This window comes from Panthera pardus, unplaced genomic scaffold (assembly GCF_024362965.1).
Source record: "Panthera pardus isolate Hobbes unplaced genomic scaffold, ASM2436296v1 HiC_scaffold_2, whole genome shotgun sequence".
In the NCBI taxonomy this organism is placed as follows: Eukaryota; Metazoa; Chordata; class Mammalia; order Carnivora; family Felidae; genus Panthera; species Panthera pardus.
In genome coordinates this window covers 82798227-82824843 of record NW_026526765.1, presented here as the reverse complement: position 1 = coordinate 82824843, position 26617 = coordinate 82798227, and the positions used below count along the sequence as shown (strand labels likewise).

The window sequence follows — 26617 nt, the reverse complement described above, 5'->3', positions numbered from 1 at the left end:
TTCTAATTGGGGTGGTGCTGCCTCCCTATGGGGAAATGTGGAGAGCATTTTTGGGTGATGCTATCTAGAGAGTGTTTCCCCAACCCATGAAACAGAGATGGTAAACATCTTTATATACAGCAATCCCAAACAATATTTTGTCTTCTCAAAATGTCAATAACATCTCTGCTGAGAAACATGTGCCCTAGAATCTCCAAAATAATGTTGAAACATGCCTATCTTGTGATTTTAATTCAAATCGTTTTAGTGTTTCACAGTTTAGAAAACTCTTTACCAAAGAGTGGAAGTTTAGAAGCCAGGTACTGGATTTGAATCCCTTACACACTGTGTGACTATGAACAAGCCAGATAAACTGTGCCTCAGTTCTTTATCAATAAAGTGAGAGTAAGAACAGTGTCTGCTACTTGGAGTTGCAGTCAGGATGATAGGACTCAGTACACATAAAATAGTATATGCTTCAGAGCAGACACTCAAACAGTGATTATTGTTATCATTATGTGGCATATTGTTTAAAGTTGCAAACAGCTGAAGTCCTAATTATGATGTCTTAAGCAATAGAGGGGTATTTTTCTCACATAACAAGAAATCCAGAGGTAGGTGACTACCAGAATGGGTTAAAAAGCTTGTAACAGCAGGGCTCATGTCTTTGTGGTTCTCTTGCCCTTCACCCTATGGTTCCAAAATGATTGTTGGAGCTTCACATCCTGTCCTTGGTTTGAGTCAAGAAAAATGAGGAAGAAGCATACCAGCTCTTCCTGTCTCATTTTAACAGGGAATTAAAACCATTCCTAGATTCCTCTCAGTGGATACTATAGCCATACTGTGTAGGTTTGAGTCCCAACTCTACCTTTTACTAGTTGTGTGGCATTGGGCAAACTTCTTAATCTCTCTGTGCCTCAGTTTTCTTATATGCAAAATAGAGGATGATAATGGTTTGTAACTTAGTGCATTATTATTTTTTTATTTTTTAATTTACATCCAAGTTAGCATATAGTGCAACAATGATTTCAGAAGTAAATTCCTTCATGCCCCTTACCCATTTATCCCATCCCCCTTCCCACAACCCTCCAGTAACCCTCTTGTTTGTTTTCCATATTTAAGAGTCTCTTATGTTTTGTCCCCCTCCCTGTTTTTGAATATTTTTGCTTCCCTCCCCTTATGTTCATCTGTTCTGTGCCTTAAAGTCCTCATATGAGTGAAGTAATATGATATTTATCTTTCTCTGACTAATTTCACTTAGGATAATACCCTCTAGTTCCATCCACGTAGTTGTAAATGGCAAGATTTCATTCTTTTTGATTGCCAAGTAATACTCCGTTGTATATATATACCACATCTTCTTTATCCATACATCCATCAAGGGACATTTGGGCTCTTTCCTTACCTTGGCTATTATTGATAGTGCTGCTATAAACATTGGGGTCCATGTGCCCCTTTGAAACAGCATAGCTGTATCCCTTGGATACATACCTGTAGTGCAATTGCTGGGTCGTAGGGTAGTTCTATTTTTAATTTTTTGAGGAAATTCCATACTGTTTTCCAGAGTGGTGCACCAGTTTGCATTCCCACCAAATGCAAAAAGAGATCCTCTTTTTCTGCATCCTCGCCAACATCTGTTGTTGCCTGAGTTGTTAATATTCGCCATTCTGACAGGTGTGAGGTGGTATCTCATTGTGGTTTTGATTTGTATTTCCCTGATGCTGAGTGATGGTGAGCATTTTTTCATGTGTCGGTTTGCCATCTGGATGTCTTCTTTGGAGAAGTGTCTATTCATGTCTTCTGCCCATTTCTTCACTGGATTATTTGTTTTTTGGGTGTTGAGTTTGATAAGGTCTTTATAGATTTTGAATACTAACCCTTTATCTGATATGTCATTTGCATATATCTTCTCTCATTGTGTCAGTTGCCTTTTAGTTTTCCTGATGGTTTCCTTTGCTGTGCAGAAGCTTTTTATTTTGATGAGGTCCCAGTAGTTCATTTTTGTGTTTTTCTTTTTCAAAATTGCTTTGGCTATTCAGGGTCTTTTTTGGTTCCATACAAATTTTAGGATTGTTTATTCTAGCTTTGTGAACAATGCTAGTGTTATTTTGATAGGTATTGCTCTTAGTGCATTATTGTAAAGAGTAGGTGAACTCTGAATTCATAAAGTGGTGGTATTATTTTATGAGACTACTTCTCTCAAGGGGCTTCCCCAGAGCTCTTGCCTTGATGTTCTTTCTGCCCTGGGCCTTTATACTGTTTTATCAGGTAAATTCTCTTTCTTCTAAGTACATGGATAAAATGAAGTTGGTTAGTATTACAGTGGTTTGACTCAGTTTTCATGTACACATTTCTGTGATTATGTTGTTCCCTCCTGTCTTTCATGAGGGAGGCGTTTCAATGCTAGTTCACTCATTCAGCCTAGCATGGCCATGGCTATTTTTGTTTTCCTGTAAACCCTTTGTTGTATCTTTCAAATACAGTGCATAATAATGGCATTTGATCATATTATTGGCATTTCTCCTGAAATGCTAACAAAATATTTGGATATAAAAATGTAAGTTGAAATAAGCCTCCTGATTTAATGTTATTAGTAAACATTTATGTAGTACTTTATATTTACAAATTGCTTTACAATTATTTATTAGTTAATTGTACTGTTAAACAACATTAACCATCTGGCCAAATTAATGATTTCAAATTGTCCTACCAGTCGGTAGCTGAACAGTAAAAAGTAAAGTCATATTGGATTTTATTCTCATTGAACAAACTGTTTTGTCCTTCTCTTTTCTCTTCTGCACAACATAGTGCAGACTGACTTCAAAGGGAGGTTCAAATCAGAGGGAAAAAGAGGTCTGTTTTCTTTCTCCTATTGTCCTATAAATGTGGGCGTTCCCCCAGATTCATGCTGGACCTTCTGCACTGAAAAGGAGTCTTCCTCCCATGGAAAACCCCACATCTACTCCCACATATTCAGCTCTTGTCTCCTTATCTGTAATTCATCTGTGTTCCAAACTATAATTCAGTACCTTTAAAAACATAATTTAATGTTTTTAAAGGTACTGAATTAGGTTTTAAATTTAAAGGTACTGAATCTTCAAGCTTTCTGGATTCAACTTGGTGGTGGTCGCTTTCACTCCATCTTCAATTATATTCATAATTCATATTTATTCTAATGTATATTTTTAATTATTCAAGCTAACCATTACCATCATACTGTAAAGCAGGGTCTGACTTCAAAAAGTACTGTGTGCCTATACTCGCATCTTGTCTACACAGTCAGTCACCATTAAAGGATAATTTATTCTGCAGTCACTCCAACATTCATCTCCCTGCCATCAGTCCACAGTTCAGGTGCTGTGATAATGTGATTTCTAATAAGAAATATGTATTTGGTCACCATACCAGTTTGGAATTTCCTGTGATGAGAACTGTAAAGGTGTCTTTTGTTATGTTAATGAGGTTACTTTTGAAAAACACATAATATTGGGGGCTGGTTAGTAAAGGAGCCAACCCTGTCATTTAGACACTTGGGATTTCCATTACTACTCCCAGTCTCCAGAGAGGGCAAGGGGCTGGAGACTGAGTTCAATCTCCAATGGCCAGTGATTTAGTCAATCATGCCTATGTAATAAAACCTCCATAAAAACCCAAAAGGACAGGGTTCAGAGAATGTCTGGGATGGTGAGCACATGGAAATTTGGGCAGAGTGGCATGCTGGGAGAGAACATGGCACCTCTGTGCCCTTCCTCATGCCTTGCCCTGCGCATCTCTTACATCTGGCTGTTCCTGAGTTATATCCATTTATAATAAAATGGTAATCTAGTAAGTAAAATATATTTCTGAGTTCTGTGAGCTACTGTAGCAAATTACTCACATCTAAGGAGGGGTTCAATGGAAATTCCATTCTATAGCACTGTCAGTCGGAAGTACAGGTGACAACCTGCACTGGTGATTGACATCTGAAATGGAGACAGTAGAAGCCAGTCTTGTGGGAATGAGGCCTTAACCTGTAAGATCTACTGCCCTCTCTAGGTAAATAGTCTCAGAATTAAGATTAATTGTAGGACACCTACCTGGTACATAGAATTGCTTGGTGATGTGGGAAAAACAGCCTCCATATATTGGAAATGTGTGCAGAATCATCTGTGCTTAGGATTTTGTTGCCTGAACAGTGCAATATTCTCCAGATATTCAGAGCCCATGCCTCGCACCATGGCTATACCAAACCTGCAGTGACGGCCTGGCCTAGAGAGTTTCAAGTCTTACTGTTGTAGCTTGGTGGTAGTACTGTTTAGCCATCATCTCTCCTCAGGGAGAAAACGGTATCTTGCTGCTTCTACCTTATGTTTTCCCATGTTTGCTGTCTACTTTTACTGTACCACTCACCTAAAATGCCTTTCCATATACCCTAAACCTGCTCATTTTTCAGACCTAGTCCACATCCTACCTCTTTCATAACATCCTTCCCAACTACCCAACCCTGATGTGATTGTCCTTCTCCTTTGAGTCTTTATGTACCTAATGTGAACACTATTCTGGTCTGTTAACCACATACTGCTTTGTTACAATTCTTCTGTTACCTTTTGGATCTGTTATTTTATGATTACATTACGTTTTAATTTTTCACATGTCTCTTTTTATCTATACTTGCTTTTCTTTGACAAAGACTTATAGCCCTTATTCCACATATTTTATTTCAAAAAACATGTTTCAACTTTAAGCACTCACAAAATATCTCTTAATTGATACATATTAGAAGCTTAGGTGTTCTGTTATTCCTAGGTGGATTGAATAAATAATTACCTTTAACCACCAGTATCACAATGAATAGTAGTCAGTATTTCAAACAAGTGTTGTTAAATTGTTATGTGTATGAATGATAAAAATAAGGGCTCTTTGAGCCTTTAAATTAGTCTCCTCATCCTTAGTTCCTACATCACTAGCTGATTCTTGAGGTCTTAAATTCAATGATCATGCCAAAAGACAACAAATGCTGTAAGTTCATTCACTTACTAACCTTTCCATATCCTTTTCTAAGAATGAGATGGTAGTATGAGGAAAACAAGACATTGAGTAACTTCATGTTATTTGGTTAACAGTGTTTTTGACCAACATAAAAAGTTTTAAAACAAGCTTTGTTCTTAGGATATGGTGCTACAGACAGAGAAGAAATAGAAGACTGGCCCAAATTAGCAAAAACCCTGTGAAACTCTGTCTTAATGAATGGAAACAATTAGGAAACTAATTACAGTGGATCCCTACCTAAGACTGTTGTAAAAGTGAAATTAAAGGACCTTGTAAGTTACTTTATGGGCCTTTAGTACATGTAGCCTGTTTTACGAGATCTGCCTTGGTTTGTTGCTTATTTGATATCTATCACAGTGAGACACACTGTAGAACTGTTTTACTGTATATAATTAATTTGCCATTTATCCAGCAAATATTGAGAGCCTCCTAACTTCAAACCATTATGCTAGGTAATACCGAAGTGAGAGCAGCTGTATATGGTTTTGTCCGCAGGGAGCTTATTCAGAACAAGAGAGTTCATCATATGGGCTAGAGTGAATGGCTATTCTAAATCCATATTCAAAATCCGGTAAAGATTTTATAGAATATTTCACTTTAGGAATGAAATGTTAGTGGTAATATAATGCACTTGGACCATTTCCTTAGGCTTTATTTTAGCAATTGTTCATGGGAAACGCATAATTCAGGCATTTCTTCCTTGTCTCGTGAAGCAGTCTGAGGTACCCTTGGGGAATAACTTGTGTCCTTTCTTATTCATTGGAAGATAACAACATCAATAACAGAAAGTGTGTTGATTCTTTTTTGCATAAAGTCATTATCCAATTCTGTGGTAAATTTGGAAACTACAGACTGTGATGTCTTCCTTTAAAAACACTTCTGTAGGAAGGTGATTCTGAACAGCACTTAGTCCCAAAGGACAAACTTTAGGGAGGGGACACATAACTTCATGAGTATACTGACTTATGAATAGTTCTGGGAAATCTATTATAAACCAGAAAATTAGGTTTGAATGTAATCAACTTAAATATGAATGGCACTCTTTTTATCCAAATTAAACCACAGGATTAGAAAGTTGTTCTTTCCCTTTGCAGGCAGGTCCTTAAAATAGTATACTTAATAAATGAGGCCTACGCTGTTTCTGATATGTTTTCCAGATGATGCAAATCTCCAACTACTGTGGTCTAGTATTTTAAAACCTGACTTTTAAGAAATGTATATTCAGTTTTAGTTCATCTCCTTTAGCATACATTTAGTGAAGATAGAGAAATCAATGTTATCCTTTTCATGTCAACTTAGAAAATTGATTTATTGCTTACCTTTATCTTCTCTGAAATAGAATAGGTTAAAATTTCCTTGTAGGTTGTAATGTTTAATGCTTTAAAAGTTTTGCTTCTCTCTCAACTTTATATTGAATCTCTAAGTAGTTAAATAATAGGGATCTTACATGAGATTTACAAGGCCTTATACCATTTTCAGTGGGGGCATTGGGGAACAATGGATGGCAAAAATCTTATTTTGATAGGGAGCAGAGAGAGCTTTACAAACTTATTTCTAATTTAATTTAGTCATTACCTCAAATTAAGGTGTGCTAGTTTGGGGAGAATTCATTAGGAAAAGGGAAAGCATTAAGGAAACTCATACATAAAATATGTTTTTAAAAAGCTAGGAATATCATTTATTTGTACTATTGAATAAATTCAAATTTTAACAGAGATTGAGATTTTATTTTTATTTTTATAGAGGTTTCCATGAACTGTACAGGACATCCAGTTTTTATACAATACTATAAATGGCAGTTACATCTTTGCATTTAGAAATTATAGAACATAGGCCTTTCTTAAAATAAGCAAATGAAGTTATTTCAACTCCCTACAAATTATTCTGACCTAATTTGATACTTTAATGCCCAGGAAATGATTGTTTATCTTTACCAAAATTATATCATTGTTAATACAGTATGCCACTTAGAACCCCTGAAACCAAATGTTACATACATAATATATAAAATAGAAATAGAAATATATATATAGAAAAAGAATTATGTTAAAATATATATTTTAAATATGTAGAAACACAGTTATAGCTATGAAAATCCATACTCAATACTATTACATATCAGTGCTTGCCATCATGAATTAACAGTTTGGTGGCTTGCTTCAGCCAAGAATTGGTTGTATGATTAAGATAACTAGCTATAGATGCAGTTTATCCAGCTATTTCTCTGAGAATTCAAATGAATGTTCTTTTTGTAAGGTGGTTGATTTCTTGTACTACTACTAATGCGGTGAAAGGAGTCTTTCCAAGATCAAGAACAAGCAGCAAAACCCTTAATTTGAATTTATAGCCTTCAGAGGCAATCTGCAACACAACTTAACTGTCCGAGCAATTTATTTTAATTAATATGATTTGTGCTATATATTTAAGTAGGAGAGTTATATACCAACAAATGGGACAACTAAGAATGCTAACAGTAACATTTTAAATAGTTATGGCCTAGGGAAAACATAAACGGAAGCACAGCCATCAGTAGTTATGGAAGCTGAACTTTTCCGTAACCAGTAAATCATCCATATCTCCATAGAGACTTCATTTCCACCCATGGATTTTTTTTTTTAATTATAAGAGTTTAGATAAAAGGCCAAGGTCACGCTATTTGCGTAGCATTTAGTGCTGATGTAGAAGAAATGCCCTCTGTTAAGAGAAGTGTCAGGAATACTATATATTGCCAGAGTGCATTGCTGATTTTTCTTAGAGTAATGTATAATTTAATGAATCAAAAGAAAAAGGTCTTTTTTTTTTTAGTTAAATTTGACACACCTGAAAATATTCACAGACTGTGTTCTAGAGACATTTAGCGTCTACTGCATTTATGAAACTGCTATGTTAAAAGGTACTTAAGTTATATTAAGCAATACTATTCTTGGTCTAAAAATTATGTTTAAAAAAATCCTCTTCATCAAGGAAAGAATTACATATTTACAACCCCAATATTTGCAGAAATTGAGTGCATTTTTACTAGCTTGTGTAAAGCTGATGACAACACAAGGATCAGCACTGCACGAACCACTTCTGGGTATAATGATCTGAATGAAAACTCTGTTTAGAAACACATGGTCTATCAGCGAAAGATCCTGTTTGCAACCTTTGTTATTCAAATTAGTAGTAACATCATATTTATAAAAGGATTTGAAATATGGACCTAGTTTATATTTTGCTTGAAATTGGCTAAGAATTTAGAAAGATTAGAACTGTTGTAGAATCCAGGAGAAAATGAGAGCTCTACATTATTAATGCCATTACTCTTCATTGAGTCACTGACTGTATGTTCTTATTCATACAGGTTTCAAAGTTCTTTTCCTTTCATTCATTCAGTAATCAAACTATTTACCAAATGCCTACTATGTGCTGGTACTGTGGGGGTATGGAGCCTATAATAATAATAGCTATTACTTATTTAGCAATTTCAATATGCTAGGCAGTATTCTCAGTACTTTGCATATATTAATTCATTTAGCTCTCACAGCAACTTTATGAGGTAAGTTAACTATTATTGCCACAGACTAAGAGTTACCCAAGTCACACAACTGGATAGTGATGGAGCCAATATTCTAACCCAAGCAGCTGACTCCACTAGTGCTCTTACCCGATAAGGTACATGTACCGCAACCTAGGTCTGTCTCTGTGTCTTGTCTCCTATAACAGTAAATGTTAGCTGCTCTCGTGGAGCTCCCAGTTTAACAACATTTTATATCCACTCTGTGTATTTAAAAAAATTAATCGATGAGGGTCTCTCTCTCTCTCTCTCTCTCTCTCTACTCCCCATGCCAGGCCAGGATTGGGAGAAGTGATTTGAGAACATGGCAGATCCTTTTGAGTTGAGGTGCCATCATTTTCACAGTCATGGCAAAGTAGGAGCATCTCAAAATAACTCCCATTGCCTCATCTCCTTGAGGATGATGGCATCGCTTCCTCACTTCCTTTCCTCATCCCTGAGGAACTAATAAGAAATACTGCTTCCTTTAACTTCATGCTGGCATCAAGGAGGTTAAGAGGCAGGCAAGCAAGATCTTTGCCCTCATAGAATTTATATTAAAGTGGATATCAAAGTTATTTCAGTAATATTTTTCGTCTCATGGCCCTTCAGTAAACTATGGTGCCCTCTTTAATAGCTCACAAAATATGGAGTACATCATGCGTCTAGACTTGGTCATTCTTTCCAAGATTCTTGGCTTGATCTCTTCGTGCTGTTTCACCTTAGGATATTTAACAAGAAATCACCACTGCAGTGTGGGACTCCCATAGATGAATTTTAATAATTTATCATTTGAACTTTTGAAAATCGTTCTCTCTACATAAAAAAAAAAAAAAAGACAAAACAAGGCCAACACTTCAATGTGGATGCAAGCTTTGGCAAAATGCATAAAAGTAACACTAAGTCTAAGGTAAATTGAAACTCTAAGCACATTTTGCTTGCATTCCTTCCTTGTTTCTAATTTAATAAATGTTTCCCAGAATGAAGTTTGTAATACGTACATATGTATGTATTTTATATATATATATAAATATATATATTTATATACACACACACACACACACACATATATATACATATATATATATATATATATATAATGCTTAGTTATTCCCTTTTGGGTTCTGTGTCAATTGTGTACATTTCATAAATATAAACATAAGACATATTTGCTAAGGAATTACATTTGTTGATGTGGCAGCCCCATGGCTTAAAGTATAAAAAATTCATACCTTGTCAATTATGAATTGCATTTCTCCCATTTGTATAGAATATGGAACTTGTTTGAGTACTAGCTAAAAATGTACGTGATACTATTTCAGATGTGAGTATTGCTTACCAAAAAAAAACAAAACAAAACAAAAAAAAAAACCCACCCTGCCTTAAGAGGTCAAACATCCAAAAACTATAATCCTTATAAATAAATTGCAAAAAGTCTGTCCTTTGCTCATTTATTCAGGTTTCTTCTTATTACATCCAATTACCAACCCTATCAGTTCATTTCCTTTGATTTATCTTTTAGTCCAATGAGTGTCATAATAGAAAGACAGCATGAATACCCTTTAATACTTATGGATATTTTTCAAATTTAAACATCTTCCTTGCTAAGCAGAATTTATGCACTGACTAACTCCCACAGCTATCACCCTGGATGCCCTCTTCCTATTTCATTACCATTTTGTGGATGAACATATCACTGGTATGGTATTTATCTTGATAGATAGCCAAAAAAGTCTTGCTCCAAAAATCTATGCCATGTTTCTAGCCCTTGTTTATGAGGGAGGCATCTTTCAGCAGAGCTGCCTGCACTAAATGGTGGTCCAACACATATCATTGCTATTTTCCCTGAGTAAAATCAGATATATGCTGTTAATTTAACTAGAAACTGGCCCTTTATTCTGTCTTCCCAATTATCTCACCCATTATCTCTCATACCCTAAAATCATATCATTCTCCAGAGAACAGGTTATTTCTCCAAACATCCTTGTCTCATTGCTTCCAGATAACTATCTGTGACTCTTACTCCCTTTCAACTGCTTATAGTCATTTTAACATGTGTCATCACAGCTTAAGGTGTGATTATATCTAATAATACTTTACTATTGCAGTGGGTGCACCACAGTTACCACCACATACAGAAAATTCTGCCTGACATTTCCAGAGCTTTTTTGCACTAGAGTAATAAGTCAAGTACCGTGTTACCTCTTTCTAGACTGCCTGGTGAATAAGCCAGTACAACTACCAAATGTCCTGAAAGAAGGCCTTACTACTTTGGACAACCTTCTTCCTCACCTTCATAGCCCTACAGAACTGCCCCTTATTCCTCTTTTCTGACTTTATCTCCCTAATTTAAATTCTAACGTCAAGTGTATGAGTTGACTAATACTAAAATTAACTTCCCAACAGAACCCATTTATCGACCAAGTTAAACAAATTTCTTCTGTACTTAACAGAGCCCTGCATTAGGCTCTGTGCTGACAGCTCAGAGCCTGGAGCCTGCTCCACATTCTGTGTCTCCCTCTCTCTCTGCCCCTCCCCTGCTTGCACTCTGTCTTGTTCTCTGCCTCTCAAAAATAAGTAAACATTAAATTTTTTTTTAAATTTTAGGTTGATTTTTTTTCCCTAAGGAAATAGTTAGGAAGCATTAAAAAATAAAATCAGCTAGGAAATTGAGATATTTAGTAAACAAAATCATTCAAATTTTTTCTATCTTGCTCAGCTATTCTACTTGCCATAACCTATGAATTTGGCCAAAATGCAGTTAGTCAAATTCAGTTATAGGCAGTTGACATTCAGAAGCCATCTTCACTGATGAACCCATTGTAATGAGTTCCTGCTACTATATTACAATTCTCATTTCCCCATAAAATTTATTAAATTTTATTTACTATCAAAATCCATCATTGATCCAACAATATGCAGTAGAATCAATAATGTCTAATGATGTTTTAACATGCCTAATTTTGTTGTAAATTAAGCTATTAAAAACAAGGTCTTTGCCAGCCCTTTCATTTATAGGTGATGGGGTCTACTCAAGAGGATCTTACTTAACAATTCAGGATTATCATTTAAAAAATGTAAAATGCTTGTCATAGGCCAGTTCTTCTTTAACATTAGCTAGAAAATGAACTCTTCTGGAAGAATACCTTGGGAATGGAGTACATTAATGATCCAGTGGGATAAACACTTGACCACCAAAAAGCACTGCATTTGAAAAATTGCTTTTTCTCAACCTAACCGTGCTTTGTACAACATAAACAGATTCATTACTGCTGAGATATGCTGCATCTCTAATTTCATTTTCACAAAACTTCAACACACCTCCATAGAATCCAGATTAGTTTTCTCAGTAAATAACTATGACATTACCATTATTAGTGTTCATAGGAAGTCCCTATTTAAAAGCACAACAGGGAAATTACTAGACAGTATCTTCACCCCCAGCAAACACATAAAAATACAAATACACACCCATAGATAATAAAACACTGGAAAATGATAAGGATAATCAAGAAAATACTATATCTTCACCTGTGGTTTAGCTATTCAGCCAACTTTAAACAATTTTATAATACCATATATTATTTTTAAAATATAGGAAAATGTTAGCAATCAAATATTATGAGAAAAGTGTCAACCTAATTATGAAATGAAATTAAGCTGTCAAGCAATAAAATACTGTGAATCATTAATCTAAATTCTATATTATACACAAGGAGAAGAGATTCCAGATAAAAGGCTCAAATTGCATAGTGTGAAATATTTCACTTTAACCTGTTCCTAAAATCTTTTCTGGTTTTCTTTTCTGGGTTTTTCTCTTTTTTAATAGCTCAAATGTTTAATAATTAGAATTCCATTCCCATTCATTTGCTACTGACCTAGCATTGCCTGTGGGATCTGAAAATCGATTTCATGAAGTACAGCCAACCTTTTTATAGAGAAGAGCCTTTTCTAAAATCCCCTAAATTCCCTTAAGCTTTGAAATTCTTGGTGTTGTGTTGTGGAATCTGTTAATATCACAGAGAGAAAGTGCAGAAAGATACTAATGCAGGGCTATGGGTGCCTATGCTTCAAGCCATGATGCTGTCTGTGGTCAAATGGGTTGGTATTATAATTTGCTAGGCAATGGTAAATAACGAGTCTAGTCTCCTTTCAAAAATGACTCAGCTACTTAGTGAATGTGTCTTAGAAGCTATACAAATTTTCTAAAACAGATTACTGAACAAAATATTGGTATATAGAAATAAATACTTTTGGACTGTCTACTATGAGTCAGGCAATATATTAGGTGCAGGAGATAACAGTGAATATGGTAATTATTGCCCCTTCCTTTATGGATGTTATATCTGTCGCAAAGAGAAATTTTGGACAAGTAATCAAATAAAATGAATGAGTGGCAGTACTACAAAAGTCAATATTCAGGTTCTTTAATAATTTTTATAGTTTTTCTATATGGATCCTGCATATTTTTATTAGGGTTTTTCCTAGAGATTTTATGGTACATATGTTAGTATTATTCAGAGAATTTTTTCTACTATCTCTACTGTTTCTTATTGGTATATTGATATTTTTTGATATTTTTTTGTATTTAACAGCCTTACAGATTTCTGTTTAAAAGGATTTTATGTGGCATTTTTGAACTTTCTAAGAAATATTCTCTGCAGTTACTAATGACTTTTCCCTTTCCCCCTCCAGTAGTTATTCCATTAATTGATTTGTGTGTTGTTGCACCAGCCAGAAATTCTAGAATAATGTTGAATAACAACATTGGGAATTCCATCCCTCCTTGATTTTAATGAGCTCAGTTTATATAATTAGTATTACATGATGTGCTCTTTCTAGATACCCTTTTTTTTATGAGAAGAAAGTATACTTCATTGTTTCCCTTAAGATGTTGTTTATTAGGAATTTTTTCCCCTAAGTTCTTAATTATTTAATTATGATCTCTCTCTCTCTCTCTCCCCCCCCCCCCGCCCCCCTTTCTGTCTGTATCACTTTAAGTATTTTTTTTCAAGAGGAGCATTTGGTGCTACAATTTTTAACTTCCTCAGTAACTGAGAATTCTGTTACCATCACATATAAACAATATCTAGGAGGGCATACAATTCTTAGGTTACAGGTTTCTGCCTTAAAATGCCACAGACCGTTGGGAATACAGAATTGTACAGCCACTTTGGGAAGTGTTTTGGCAATTTAAGGGAAATTTACACTTACACAAAACCCTATAAACACGTTTATGGTAGCTTTATTCATAGTAGCCCAAACCTGTAAACTATAGAGGTGTCCTTAAATCCTTCCATACAATGGACTATTACTCAGCCATAAGAAGGAAAAAACTGTTGGTCCATACAACAGGTTGGGTGAATTTTAAATGCATTTTCCTAAGTGAAAGAAGAAAGACTATATATGCTAAAGAAGACAGTGGCTATGGGTTGTGTTGATTTTTTTTTAATGTTTATTTATTTTTGAGAGCGAGAGACAGCATGAGTTGGGGAGGAGCAAAGAGAGAGGGAGACAGAGAATCCCAAGCAGGCTATAGCTATCAGCACAGAGCCCGATGTGGGGCTCTATCTCAGGAGCACCAAGATCATGACCTGAGCTGAAGTCAGATGCTTAATGACTGAACCACCCAGGTGCCTCCCCTATTGTGTGATTTTATTTTACATGATACTCTTAAAAAGGCGAAAGTACAAGGAGGAAAACATATCTGTGGTTGCCAAGGATTGTGAATGGGAGGACACATTATCCATAAAGTGTAAGTCTCATTTTCTGTAGGGAAGTGTAATGATGGGCACATGACTCTTCATTTGTCAAAATGTACAGAATGTACACAACTAAGGGTGAATTTTATTGTATGAATACCACAAGATCTACTGGGAGGTGGGGGCAAATATGGAATGCAGATGGCAACAAAAGAAATCTAGCTATATCACAATTGAATCACATTAACTACACTGAAGGGAATGGGGGAGAAAGAAGCTAAGCAAAGAAACTCTGGAAGGCAAGCAGCATTTTGACTGGATACTTTAAGGCTAAGGACAAAAAGACCTGTTCACACACATCGTTCTCTAGTTGGTAATTTGTTTCTTAGAGAGATATGGATTAGGAAATTTAAAACTGCTCTTTTAAATTTTAGATTTTTTTTTAGATTTTAAAGGTATTCTTAGATGCTTTTAAAGTTATTTTCATTTATGCTTATATACTGGAGTTTGAGTTAAGAAATAAATTATAGAAAATGGACTCAGATTTCTTACTATCAGAGGAAGAAGTTACAAAAAATAGAGGAAGGCTAGAATAAGCCCTATGGTGTTGGATTAAAATTGGAGATATCACTATGAACTTATTCTTTTTAACGTACACGTAAGTGACACAGAAATGAACTCTGATGGGTGTGTATGCATGAGCCAGTATCCGTACCTGTATTTCCTAGGTTCATCCACTGAAGAGGTCTAGAAGGTGCCTGAGTAACAATGAGCAAAGCCAGCACCCAAGTCTTGGCTTCTAAATTCCATTCTCTAATGAAAGAAATGGGACTCTTGGGGTAATACCTGACTCTAGGGCTGTGGCAGGGAAAACACAATGTAAGCCATCCTGAAAAAGTTGCCAGTTGCCAAAGTCAGAACAGCTTGAGCAACAAGATAAATACAACAGCACTGGATGGTAACTCCATAATAAAATAAATATTCATGATTCCATATGACTATAAATAAACAACTGAATAAATGGGGCAGAAGTGGTAAATAATGATTCCACTTGATAAATATGAAGGATTGAGGGAAATAGCAATTATTATTAAAATACCACAGTGATAACTGCCACACAATGTATGCTAAAATTAGTGGGTGAAAGTTTATGCAAAAATAGGATATTTGCATTAGATCAAAGCATCTCCCCCAAATATTTAAAAATTATAAAGGAAAAGTAGTAACCTTGGTAGAGAATCCTAACAAACCCCAGATTAATCAAGTGACCAAGAGTAATATCACCAGTAGTCAGACATCCTGATAGTATTCAATCCCTGATGTGATAGACCGAGAGAGGCACGTGACTTTCCTTCTATGACTTTCCTTCCCAGTAATGCACACTTCTAGTGCTTTTTTTTTTTTTTTTTGAGAGAGAGAGAGAGAGAGAAAGAAGGGGACAGAGGATTCAAAGCAGGCTCTGCACTGACAGCCTGATGAGAGGCTCAAGTTCACAAACCATGAGGTCATGACCTGAGCCGATGTCCGATGCTTAACTGCTTAATCAACTGAGCCACCCCGGCGCCCCTCCAATAATGCTCATTCTTAAATTAATCACAAGAAAGCATCAGACAAACCCAAACTGAAGCACAGTCTACAAAAGAACTGACCATGAACCTTCAAAAGTTTATAAGGCCATCCGAGACAAAGATTCAGAATCTGCCACAGACTGGAGAAGACAAAGGAGAAATGACAACTAAATGCAGTATGAGCTCCAGGAACAACAAAAGGACATTAGTGGAAAAACTGGTGAAATCTGGAAAAGTTCTGTACTTTAGTTAATAGTAGTGTCCCAAGGTTAATGTCTTAGTATAGATGAATGTTCTTTGGTTATGTAAGGCATTGAACATAAGGAGTATCTGAGTGAAGGTATATAGGAAATCTGTGTACTGGTTTTGCCACTTTTCTCTAAGTCAAAAAAAAAAAAAAATGTGCTAAAATAATGTTGTATATGTGCCATCATCTCATGGCACCGCTGCTTGAAGTTTAAGGCCAGTCTAATTTTTGTCCCTTTTTAGGTAATCTGCTTTACCTTTTTCCTGTATGGATGCTTTAAATCTGTTTTCCTCTTTCTTGAAAATAAGTCTTATAATATCATTATATTTGATGTATATATATCTATATATATCATATATATATAGATATATATGATATGATATATATGATATATATATATATCTATATATTGATTTTCTTTAGTGCCAATTTAAATCATTCCTCCCACCCCCAAATGTTATCCACTTCCATTTTCACTTTGGCCTTTGGTCTCTTGTTACATCTCATTGTTTCTCTTTTTTGTCTTTACAGATTGTAACCTAAGGATTATCCACAGAGGGTTTGACTTCCATCTACCGAGGATATACCAGGAAAGTGTTCTAACATTTTGGTGTGATCTCTATATTAAGCATATTAACACGTTTTGTGTGTGTGTGTGTGTGTGTGTGTGTGTGTGTGTGTGTGTGTGTGTGTGTTCAGAGTGATTTTTACTTTTCCTTAAGCTGGAGCCTCTTTTCGCAAGTACTATTTGAGTTCTTTGGATCATTCATCTTCAAAGTAGGAGAGGTTTCTATATCTAGACCGTTTTCATCGTCTTGTGGAAAACCACTGACAACAAATATACTGATTGATTTTGGAGTTGGAGTTTTTTTGAAGAGATTTTATTAGGGACTGTTTGGTAGAGCCCATTTTAAGTCAGAAGCTACCTACCCAAAATGTCTGCATTTTTGAATTAGTAATTTTAACATTATCTCTCAAGATATTTCTTTGGAGAAAGAATATTTGTAAGCATTATATCTGGAATTCCTGTACTCCAGAATCAGAAAAAAGAATGCAAAGCACTAATTTCTACGTCACAGGATAATTAAAGCAGGAGATTTGCTATTTCTCCATAAAGAGAATTATGAAGTTAGATAGTGGCCTGGAAACCAGTGAAGCTGATTGCAAAATGAATATTTAAAAGCCCCTCTGATTTAATGTGCTCTTGTTTCCATTCCCGTTATTCTTTACAAAGACAAAGAGTCCTCTGTAAATATTGCTTTAAGGATTATCAGGCTTCAATTTTCAAATTCATCCGAAGGCCATAATTTAAACCATAATATTGGCTTTACAAATGTAAACAGTGATTGAACCCCTTTCCTTCAGCTAATAGGAATGCCAATGAAATTAAAGTCAATTAAATAATTGCTTTATTAACCTAATGTATTACTTCTGTAAGACATGCTGTGGCATATCCAGCCAGGAGGAGAGCTAGAAGAGAACAAACCTACATCAACGTAAGGAGAATGGAAACCAGCATATTTTAAAAACTTGATGCAGTGGGAAGAGTTGCAATCTTGATCCATCCATTTCTACGTTGTAGTGTAACACTGGCTAAAGATGGAAAAGTCCTAAGAGCTTTTAAAGGTTTTCATTTGATTTAGATTATATTTAGTAGGGGACAAATGATGTCTCCAGTTTAGGTCTAACTTGACTTTTCTCATCTTTCTGCCTTCTGGACACCAGCTGCAGGGAACTGACTTCACCTCCTCAGACTAAAGCCTAGTTGCATCTCTTAGTGACTCACTACTGCTGACAGAATGATGTTTAAACTTTAAACTCCTTATCAGAACTTATAAATCCCTTGATGATTTGAATCCTACTCACAGATCCAGCCTCTTTTACCACTATGCTCCTTCCATCCTACCCCTTAGGAGGACCTTCAGCTCTCACTGCAGACTCTGCTGGTTCACTGATCTTTCAGGATGTAAGTTGAAATATCCCCTCTTCAGCCAGAGAAAACTTTTCTCTATCCACCTCTGTTTCCAGCCTCTTCCTCTGCTTCCCCCAGGCAAGTTATCCCATTTTTTTCTTTTATGATAATACAGAATTACGTGTTTATTTACTTCTAATATTACATACCTTGAGAGATTGGTTTTACTTATTTTGTAGATGTCTTTCTCTCCCACTGTGTTGTCCCCTTCCTTTACAAGGGCAGGACTAGATCAATTATTCCAACAATATCAGAACTTAGGGAAGTACCTGGTACCTATGAGTAAATAGGCAGGTATCTCTAGAAAGATACAGAACAAGTTCTTAGTAGTTACAGCCTTTCTTATAGCTCATGTCCCTCCTGCTCTGCCCCAAATTTTGTTAAGGTCCTGAGCACAAAAAAAAACAATTTTTTTTTCGTTTTGATTTTTTTTTTTTAATGTTTGTTTGTTTTTGAGCGAGAGAGAGAGAGAGAGACCACGCATGAGTGGGGAAGGGGCAAAGAGGGAGGGAGACACAGAAGCAGGCTGCAGGCTCTGAGGTGTCAGCAGAGACAGCTTGAACTCACCAACTGTGAGATCATGACCTGAGCCAAAGTCAGATGCTCAACTGACTGAGCCACCCAGGCACCCCTTGTTTTGTTTTTTTCTGACACAGGTTCAGACTACACCAAAAGTACAGCCAGAGTTTGCTTCTTTGGAAAGCTTTTACAGATGTTAAGGATGGAAGAAGGAAGAAGGGAGGAAGCAGAGCAAAGGATTACCCTTCTTTGGTGCTGATATGCCTTCCATGTATATTATCTCATTTAATCCAAAAACAACTATTCAGAATAAATATTATCATTCCCATTTTTACAGTTAAGAAAACTGTGACTCTAGGGGCTCCTGGATGGCTCAGTTGGTTAAGCATCCAGCTTCAGCTCAGGTCATGATCTCGCGGTCTATGATTTCAAGCCCACGTCGGGCTCTGCCCTGACAGCTCAGAGCCTGGAGCCTGCTTCGGATTCTGTGTCTCCCTCTCTGTGCCCCTTCTCCACTTGTGCTCTGTCTCTCTTGCTCTCAAAAATAAATAAAACATTAAAAAAATATTTTAAAAAGAAAATGTGATTCTTTATATAATTTGTATCAGGCCACTCATCTGACCAGTTACCAAGCTGGAATTTAAATTTGACTTGACTCATTCAAAACTCAATTCTTTTCTTAAAATATGGGAACTAAAGAAATTTTAGTTCTACAAAACTGTAATGGCCCATTCTGTGAGTATTCTAAACTTGATGCAGTTTTGGTTTTCAACTTTAAACATGAGGATTCAGAAATGTTTGCCTCTCATTTCTATTATACTTAGCTTCATTTGGTAGTTATTCATCTATTGGGTATTTATTAGACATTTACAAAGGCCCAGCAATAAGCTGGACACTTGGAGAGTAAGCATGCCTGAGACACACACAATTTCTCTACTCAAGAAATTCCTTCACCATTTTCTTAGAGGCATTCTCATTCTGGAAAGCCAACCTACTTGCTATCCCATTTATGGTTTCTCTATTTTTTTTCTGCCTTTAAACAAATTAACCCTCATACAAACATATACCTCATAGTCTTTATATTAATATTTTTCCTGTTTTCTGTTCTTACTCCAAAAGAAATACATGCTTCATCGTCTTCACGGTCAACAAAATCTACTGTTTATATAAGTAAATATTTAAGAAGCTTATGTATAGATTTTATACTATTATCACATAAATTAGATTAAAAAGGAGTGACATTAATTTTATAAAATGCTTATATATGTGTATGTATACACACATATATATACACACATCCACATATATATATATATATATATATATATATATATATATATACACACACATATATGCATTTGCATAATCTTTAGAAAGTATTAGACTTTAAATGCACAGGTCAGAGTAAATTTAGTCTTTGGAATCTATTTAAATCAGAATGAAGGGAATTCCCAAATGGAAAACTGGCAGCTAGATATATCAGTTTTCTATGTAACAAACCACCCCAAATTTAGTGAATTAAAATAACACAATTTATTATTTCTCACAGCTCTGAAGAAAATTCTGTTTGTCCTGCCTAGACTCACTCATGTGGCCCTTGGCAGCTCAACTGGATGGGCTGGGTCTCTGTCTGGCCTGTCATACTGGTCTTCTTCACAATATGGTGGTGTCAAGATTCCAAGACCATAGCCCCAGTGTAGGTATTAAGATTCTGCTCTTACCACATTTACTGATGTCCATTGACCAAAGCAAGTCATTTGGCCAAGCTCAGAGAAAGTGTAGGATGCTTGGAGTGGTGATTCATGGAGAGGCAATTATTCCAATAATCTACCACACTGAGTATCTTTATAACATACTTAAAATTATATCACATATACTTCTAAGGCTGAGGATATGCTTAATTAGCTACACAGAGCCTTGAGGATTCTGACGACTTATTGATGGATATACATCAAAAGAATATATAAAGTTTGGTTTAGAGATATATACTTACATTTAAGTGCTTCTCTGAATTTACAAAGAAACTACATATTAAATATTTCTCATCTATTGATTTTACATGCCTTTGGATGCCCACCACACGTTCACCTGTAGCTACTGAATCAGATGCTCAAGGCTTTCCTTTATTTCATTTTTCCTCAAATTCTAAGTGCCTAGAAGGACTGCTCGTATATCCTGGTTTTTATTCAGCAATTAATATTCAACAACTCTCCATTCACCACTGTAAGCTGGCCAGTTCATAGTACCTAGACTGCATGTTCTGGACAAGCACAGATCCGAATCCATATAAATTCCTAGGGCAGTTTATTATGATTCTTAAAAAGTAGAGATTCCAAAGCATCTTTTTAAGGTATTGGCATAGAAAAGGGTATAGGACTTAAAATTAGAAAACATGAGCTTCAGCTTTATCACTGACCATCAAGTCACTTAATCTCTCAGCAATTTAGTTTCCTAATCTAGAAAAATAAAGCAATAATAATAGTAGGTACTTTATAACCTTATTTGGAAGATTAAATGATATGATTTAATGAAGGGCTGTGCAGAATTATACAAATGTATTACAGGCCTGCAGTGCCTTACCAGAAACCACTGAGGTCATTTTCAGCATTTAGACTTATTTAAATTTTAGACAGGTAATACAATGTATATTCTGTTTGTTAAGTAACATTCCTACCATAGTGTAGGATAGTACCCTATACCAAACACATTAATATATCTGCAGCAAAACATTTAAATGGAGTGAATTAAGACTATAAATTTATAAAGGCTTTTAGTTTAAGAGCTTTTGTATCTCAGAACTGCAGATAAGGGATCGTGGGTTTCTATTTTATGTTTTTAATAAGTTTAGGCCATTTTTAAGTTTTAAAAAATGGTACAAAACCTTTAATAGTTAAGATTGGCTTTATATAGTTATAGATGACTCATATCTTTGTTTTTATAATTTTCTTTCCTTATCGATATAGGATCTTCATAAAGTAATGAATAATATTTACATTTGGAAGAAAAGAAGAGGGAAGAAGATTAAAAAACAAAAAAGAAAGAAGAGGTAAGAAGAGATTTTAAGGGCAATGAATGGCAGTGATAGTGAATGCATGATAAATGAGCCAGTCGGTAGGTGTTAAATTAGTTTACCTATGGAATATATAATCAGTGGGAAAATATACATGAAAAGTACACTGTAAAGTTAGGAAAGCTATGTACTGTGTGCCCTGCATTTTACTTAATATTTGTAGGGAAACATTCAATATAAAATCTCTCTGCCCTCCAGCACAGAGATAGAACTAACATGTAAAAATGAAGAAGTCATTGAGCACAAAGCGTTCTCCATTGTTTAGAAATTTTAAAAGGTATGGATATGAAAAAAAGGTCAGTATGGATAGGAGCTGCCAAAGAAGGTTTTACAAAGTAAGTGGTACTTGAAGGATACCTTCAGTTTGGATAGAGAAAAGATAACTGAGCAACAATGTCATGTTAAGCAAAGATAGGAGAGTAGTAACGTGTTCCAGAGGCAGAGAAGGACCAGTGTATATAGAACAACAAATGAATCTGAAATCATGCAGTAGAGCCATTTGTGGAGGGATATAAAAGCCTAGAGGGAATAGTTGGACTTGATGGATCATGTAATAGGAAATCACTGCAAGTTCTTGAGCTGAGGAATGAAATCCTGAATTAATACAAGCTTAGCCTGACAGTGAAATACAAAGGTGAATCATAATTGGGAGAGACTGGAAACAAGGAGGCTGTTGAAATAATCCATGCAGGCATATAGTAAGGGTAAGATTCAGCGAGGAGGGTAAGGAATTGTTGAATAGGAAGAAGAAAAGGTAAATTTAAAAATCTGGTTAGAAGGCATGAAAACAAGCAGAAAAGAACACTGCATTTTTAACCAGTACAGCTTCAGATTGGCAAACCAGTTGATGGGATTGGGCACAGATGGGAAAGAAAGAGGAGTCCACAGAGTAAAGGGGGTCAGGTGGGGGAGAGAAATGAAAACAAAAGAAAGCTGAGAGCAGGAAGTTATTTTTTAAAAAGCAAATTACAGGACCTAAACTCCCTTATATCTACACTGATAACTTTATTAGTGATGATTAATGTTCAGAAATGATGGTGACTCCCAAGTCATCACAACATTCTCAATCATCAAAATCATCAAAGAAAACAAATCTAACACAATGTACGCCAGGAAAATACAATAGAACACCGTGGTAACACATTTTATAAAGACTTTTCACCAAGTGTTTGAAACAAAAAACTGAAGTTACCTTAGAGTTACTCAGAAAATGCAACTAACCAGAACATACCCTTCCAAAGCATACAGGAGAGTCAGAGAACACTCAAATGGGAAGAGACTGTGAGGCGCCGATTTAAATTTGCAAGTATTCAGACCTTCCTAATTCATGAATAGTTAACATCTAATTGTCAGAAAGTTCTTCCTTAAGCCATACTGATGTCTCTTTTAACTCCTATCCATTAGTAAAAATTATCCTCTAAAACAGCTCAAAAGAAGACCATCTTCCATGATAGGTGAATTATTACTTAGAGCCAGAAGTGGAAATTGTTACCCAGGAGACAGGCAGGAGAAAAACTCTTTAGGATGAGGGAAGTCTGCTATGTCTTGATTGTGGAGATACAATCGTACAACCAATTTAATCTATTTATTTGTATGAAATTACCAAAGGTCAGTTAAAATGTCCAGTTAAAATTTCAAAACCAAGACCGTCTCAGATGGTAGGTAAGAGCCCTTCAAATATTTGAAAATAAATATCTTTCTTAATTAATCCTACTTATATATTTGGAGATTTAAGATGGAAATACCTGATCCAGAATGGGGTAGTAAATTCGCTCAGCATAGACTAGCTAGGAGGATTTTGTTTTCTCTTTAAAGAAAATAATTACTCAAAAACTTAAATATAATAAATAGGAAACAAAATAGAAAATAAGTAGTTGATTTAATACTTAAATAACATCTCTTAGGTTACAATCATTCATTTAAGAAGATTATCTTCAATAGATTGACTCTGATTAGTTCCAAAGGTCTGGAAATTTTCTATGTAGTAACTTAATATTAGCTCAGACAATACAATGGTAAAGTTAAGTCAAAATGTTGAAGAGAAACTCTTTAAGAAAGTAAGTGGAAGCCAAAAGAAGAAATAGATTAGGCATTTTCATAGCCATATTGAGAAGGTGCCCCTTTGGTTAATACATTGACTTGTATTCAGTAGATGTTTCTGTCTTTTACATTTGACTTTCTATTAAGTAATATTAGTAGTTTTGTATAAAGTTGATTAAATGGACCACTAAGGTGGATAGGGTTGGGAAAAAGGCATTTCAACAGGTACACAGAAAAGCAGACAATTAAGAACATACTTCTTAGTTGCTCTGATAATTACAACAGCAAAATCATGTTGTCCTTTTCAATGAAGCGTAATTTGTAAGCTTACTTAACTGCATGTTTCCCACCAGTCACTATCATATACATTATCAGGTGGGATTATTACAGTCTAAAAAATAAAGAAGAAAACAAAAATCACAGAAGTATTTCTATGTGATTATATCCTTCAGTTACAAAAGCCAGCATCCTCTGACTACATTCTTAAGACAACAGTGTTTTCATTATAAAGGAGGCTGACTCACTTCTAAAACTTTTATATAGTTTTGGGCCTCCTGTGGCGTATTCCATAAAAAGAAAATATCTAAGTAGTTAAATGACTAATAGGTTTATATTTGTAGGCCTTTTAACTAAGCATGATTTTTAATCCTGTAGTTGAGGAAAAATTTGAGTACAAATCTTTAAAAGTGAAAGGATATAGTACAGGTAAGAGACCTCATGTAAATTATACCATGGCATTCTTGGGAAACCCCATATGTAAAATATATTCATATATATATATATATATTCATATATATATATATGAATATATATATATATTGAAGTGTTATTTATATGCAGTGCAATTCATTAATTTGAAATGAATTTTAGTAATCTCATACAATTAAATTGAACCTCCACAATTGAGATACAGAAGAATTTCCTCATCCTAAAAAGTTTTCTCATGGTCTCTTTGTACTATCATTTCCCAATTCTGGTTGTAGGCAGTACTTCAACTACTTTCTGTCATCATACTTTTGCTTTCTCTAAAATTCATATTATTGGAATCATATAGTACCTACTCTTTTGTTTTTAAAATCTTTCACTTAGCACATTTTTTTTTGCTTTTTATTGTAACATTCTTTATTTTTAATATGAAGTTTATTGTCAAATTGCTTTCCATACAACACCCAGTGCTCATCCCAACAGGTGCCCTCCTCAATGCCCATCACCCACTTTCCTCCCTCCCACCCCCCATCAACCCTCAGTTTATTCTCAGTTTTTAAGAGTCTCTTATGGTTTGCCTCCTTCCCTCTCTGTAACTTTTTTTTCCCCCCTTCCTTTCCCCCATGGTCTTCTGTTAAGTTTCTCAGGATCCACATAAGAGTGAAAGCATATGGTATCTGTCTTTCTCTGTATGACTTATTTCACTTAGCATCACACTCTCCAGTTCCATCCACATTGCTACAAAAGGCCAGATTTCATTCTTTCTTATTGCCACGTAGTATTCCATTGTATATATAAACCACAACTTCTTTATCCATTCATCAGTTGATGGACATTTAGGCTCTTTCCATAATTTGGCTATTGTTGAGAGTGCTGCTATAAACATTGGGGTACAAGTGCCCCTATGCATCAGCACTCCTGTATCCCTTGGGTAAATTCTTAGCAGTGCTATTGGTGGATCATAGGATAGATCTATTTTTAATTTTTTGAGGAACCTCCACACTGTTTTCCAGAGTGGCTGCACCAGTTTGTATTTCCACCAACAAGCACATTTTTGAGATCTGTTCATGTTTGAGTTATTAATTTTTTTTTCCTTTTTATTGCTGAGTAGTATTTTCATCATAGGGGATATACCACACTTTGATTATCCATCCAACAGTTGATAGATTTTAGGGTTAGGGCTGCTTCTCTTCTGGCTGTTACAAATAATGTGGCTATGAACATTTGCAGTGACATCTTTTTTGGACATTTGTTTTTATATCGCTGGACTAAAATACCAAGAAGTAGAATAGCTGAGTTCTACAGTAAATATATATGTTTAACTTTATGAAGTACTTTCAGACTGTTTTCCAAAATGGTGATATTGTTTTTCATTCATACCAGCAATGTATGGAAGTTTCACTTATTCCCATCATCATCAACACCTACTATTGTCAGTCCTTTTAATTCTAGTCATTCTAGTAAGTATGTATTAGTATCTCATTGTGGTTATAATTTACACTTCCCTGACAACTAGTGATACTGAATACTTTTACCACTGTTTATTGGCCATTTGTCTGTCATCTTTTGTGATGTGTCTGTTTAAATCTTTCCCCCATTCTAAAAATGTAGTTGTTTTTTTTTCTTATTGAGTTGTAAGAATTCCTTATATATTCCAGATTCTAGCTTTTTGCCAGAAGTGTTCTGTGAAAATTTCCTTCCAGCCTTGATGTGTTTTTTTGTTTGTTTGTTTTCTTAACTATGTCTTTTGAAGGACATAGTTTTTAATCTTGATGAGATTTTAATCGAAAAGTTTTTTAATCGAAAGTTTTTAATCTTGATGAGAATCCATTTTATTTCTTCTTTTATTGTTTGTACTTCTTATATGTTATTTAAGAAAGTTTGCCTAAGCCAGTGTAGCAGAGATTTTCTCTCTTTTTTCTTGTCTTCAGAGGTTTAATAGTTTAGGTTCTCGTATTTAAGCCTAAGATTCATTTTGAGTTAATCATTATGAAAGTTAAGCATCAGGCTAATATTTCTCCACATACAGATATCCAGTTGAAAGGATTATTTTTTCTCCATTGAATTACCTTGCTACTTTTCTAAAAAATGAATTGATCATGTAAGTGTAGATTAATTTCTGGACTCTGTTGTTATCCATTTCCATATATGCCTATATTATTCATATGCCAGTTTTACATAGTCTTGATCTGTAGCTTTATACTAAGTATTCAAATCAGGTGACAACATTCCTTCAACTTTTCAACTTTGTC

General features: G+C 35.1%; 1 protein-coding gene and 2 long non-coding RNA genes across 3 annotated transcripts in view; 2 read left to right on the top strand and 1 right to left on the bottom strand.

Annotated features, from left to right (window-relative positions):
- Positions 1-16651, top strand: part of LOC109254688 (uncharacterized) — a 48160-nt gene extending 31509 nt beyond the window's left edge. Inside the window, exon 3 of the long non-coding RNA XR_002074936.2 lies at positions 16591-16651. This is a non-coding gene — a long non-coding RNA (uncharacterized LOC109254688). The remainder of the gene's footprint in view (positions 1-16590) is intronic.
- Positions 1-26617, bottom strand: part of KIAA0825 (KIAA0825 ortholog) — a 385059-nt gene that overhangs the window by 14327 nt on the left and 344115 nt on the right. The gene's annotated exons all lie outside the window — the stretch shown is intronic.
- LOC109254686 (uncharacterized) overlaps positions 20103-26617 on the top strand; it is a 38353-nt gene continuing 31838 nt past the window's right edge. The window contains exons 1-2 of the long non-coding RNA XR_002074934.2: positions 20103-20246; positions 21514-21596. This is a non-coding gene — a long non-coding RNA (uncharacterized LOC109254686). The remainder of the gene's footprint in view (positions 20247-21513; positions 21597-26617) is intronic.